The 2947-nt window shown below is 37.7% G+C and overlaps 1 pseudogene; it reads right to left on the bottom strand.

Annotated features, from left to right (window-relative positions):
* Positions 1-1822: 1822 nt before the first annotated feature.
* Positions 1823-2567, bottom strand: LOC149242334 (calcium-binding protein KIC pseudogene; annotated as a pseudogene).
* Positions 2568-2947: the final 380 nt, after the last annotated feature.

Here is a 2947-nt window from a genome sequence, read left to right as displayed (position 1 = left end):
TGATTGTTTTTGGAGCTGTCGTGGTTGAAAGAAGGTAAGTTAGGATGGATTGCAGAACAAATTTAAGCAAGGTAAGGCAGCCAGGAATGTTGAGAGCTAAGAAGGTCCAACTAGAGAGCTTTGATTCAAATTTTAGAAGGAGATTTTCCCAAACCTTTTGCTTTAGGGGATTAGTTATTAAAGGGGGCCTAGGTATTTGGACAAAAGGGAGCTCAATCGAATACCAATGAGACGGGAAATATGTCATTGGACCGCAAGAGGGGTATTGAAGAAGAAGAGTTGAGATTTCTATAAGTTTATGGGCATTCCTGAAGCCTCATAGAAGGATTACAAAATGTTCATGAAAGTGGTGGATGCTTTGATTAAGAGAGTTCCCATAAGAAATGTGTCGTTAATGAATTGTTGATGCGTAAAACATTGCAAAGGTGCACTAGGGAAAACTTTGAAGTTGTCCTTGAGATAGAGCATGCTTAATACTTTGTCCTAGGCCTTTCGCCATGAGAAGAAAGATATAGGGGGAGATGGGTTAACTTGTTTGATACCATGTGTGGATACCATGTGTGGGCATGAAGGTGGGGTAGAGAGATTTGAATGTGGGGCAGGGAGATATAGGGAGATTTGAAGGTGGGGCAAGGAGATCTATTGATGAGAATAGATAAGTTAAGATAAGATAATTATATTTATTTCCAATTAATGACCACAAAGTAGATTAAAGAGATGGTTGAGTACAATGATGTCCATAAAATGCAGGAGAACCAAACAGTCTCCTATAAAAAAATACAATGCATGAATATAAAAAGTACAATAGAAAAAAAAGCTTTAGACAAGATAGCCATTATCCAATGAATTCATTTTTGGTGAAATCCAAAAATTAACATGAAAAATAAATTGCCACCTGAAGTTATCGAAAGATTTGGACATATCCAATTTAATGAGCATGCATGGGCGCTTGAGGGAGTAAAGAGAATGAATGTGTTCATGGGAAAGGATAATGCTATCCAGAATTTGGAGGCTTTTCGAATAATTGGTTTGTTAAGGGGAAACAAGGAAGGGAAAGATGGGCTTCAGTCAGTTAGAAATGACTTTGAAAATGATTTTATAGATGACATTGCAAAATGACTTTGAAAATGATTTTATAGATGACATTGCAAAAAGTAATGGGGGTAATTGCTTGTAAAAGAAGTGCATTTTGTTATTTTCAAACCAATGTGGGAATACTTCTAGTGATCTCTCGTATAAAAGGTCTTCGATCAGGGGTACATTCTGAGAGAATAGTCTTGAAGTAGTTTATGATCTCAGTCATCATATCCTCATGGTTCTCTAGTTTTTGATTGAGTGAATTTTGGATGGTTAGAATGTGATTTTGTTGTCTGTGTCATACTTTTTTATTTTATTTTTTAAAATTTAAATAAGTTTATATACCATTTTAAGTAAAACAAATATAAGTATATCTTGTTTTCCTGGACAAGATTGTGTCCAAAAACTGTTCCAAAATATGATTTTTCCATTTAAAAACTGTTCCAAAATATGATTTTTCCATTTAAAAATATATATATAGTTAGTCTGAAAGCTGCTCCAAATATGATTTCTTTGGTGGAAAAAAATACACCCTAAATATAAACCAAATTTAAAGAATACGCTGGTCAGTTTGTGAGATTATAACTAAATTTGATAAAATTTATAAACCAAATCTAAACGCCCTAAATATAAACCAAATTTAAAGAATACCTTGTCAGTTTGTGAGATTATAACAAAATTTGATAAAATTTATCCCTGTAGGCTGGAAGCCAATGGCTAAACCAGATCTGTTACAGACACCTCAATAAATACCCGAATTCATTTTCAACCGAAGACGGAATTAAAAGTACATGTATTATTTTTTAGTTAGGAATTCTTCCAAATCATTTTCCAGGGCGTTGTTCAGCCATTTATAAGCCTCATCCATGAACGAAGGGCTCAATCTGACCATAAGAACGCAGAATTCGTGTTCATTCAGAGCCCCGTCGCCGTCTAAATCCCCCTCCTCCATCATCGCCCGCAGCTCTGAGTCCGTCAGGGAATCCAACCCTAACAGACCCGAATTCCTCTTCAAGCTCTCCATAGTTATCCGGCCCAGCCGGGGATCTGCCAGAAGACGGAAACCATTACAGAGCTCCGCCATGAATTCGCGCTCTCCCAATTTCTCGGCCATAAGTGGCAGGAAATCCTCGAATTCTGTCATTATTGTCAATGCCGAAACCCTAATTGAAACCTGAATTTTGACTTGAATGCAGGCGAAGGCGCTTAAAGCTTGAACTGTGTTGTGAAATGGGGAGGGTTTGTGGTGTTGATATAGCCTCTATAGTCGGCGCGCGAAGAAACAGGGCACCGTGACGCGGCTATGAATTGTGCGCGGCAAGAAATAGTGAGGAAACCGCATGTGCGCTGTCCAGAGGATTCAGAGCTGTGATGGAGCCATCACAGCCTTAGGGAAAAAGTCGGCGCCCAGGGACTGGAGATGGATTTCCATTGTTGAAATTACAAAGGAGGGACTTTCGGTGAAGGCGGGAGCTGTTTCTTGGATCCGCGTCCCGTGAGAGAGACGATCAGGAGATCGAATCGCATGAAGGCAAAAAGGGTTTATAACGACAAAAATGATGAGCATGGAAAACGTGTCGTACAAAGATTGGGAAAAAAGTTTGGGGAAGATCAGACAAGGAACAAAAAGGTTTTTTTTTTGTGGGAGATAAGTCAAATATGGGATCAGGCTTTTAACAATTTTTCACTGATAAACCATTGTTACTGGTTTGAAAAGTCGAATATAAACAAACTTAATGCGATGTATCTGGAAGATATATTACAGAATCCAGAGACTCGCAGAAGTCTCAAAGACAAAATAAGTCAAATAATTCACTTTATTTAGGTTTATAGAAAAATTTAAAGCTGTAATGAAAATAAAATGGCTAAA

Source organism: Pinus tabuliformis, chromosome 8 (genome assembly GCF_031772625.1).
Source record: "Pinus tabuliformis cultivar Carrire ecotype Pingquan chromosome 8, CPIR1, whole genome shotgun sequence".
NCBI lineage: Eukaryota > Viridiplantae > Streptophyta > Pinopsida > Pinales > Pinaceae > Pinus > Pinus tabuliformis.
The sequence above is the reverse complement of the archived record's forward strand: the minus strand, read 5'-3'. Positions and strand labels throughout refer to the sequence as shown.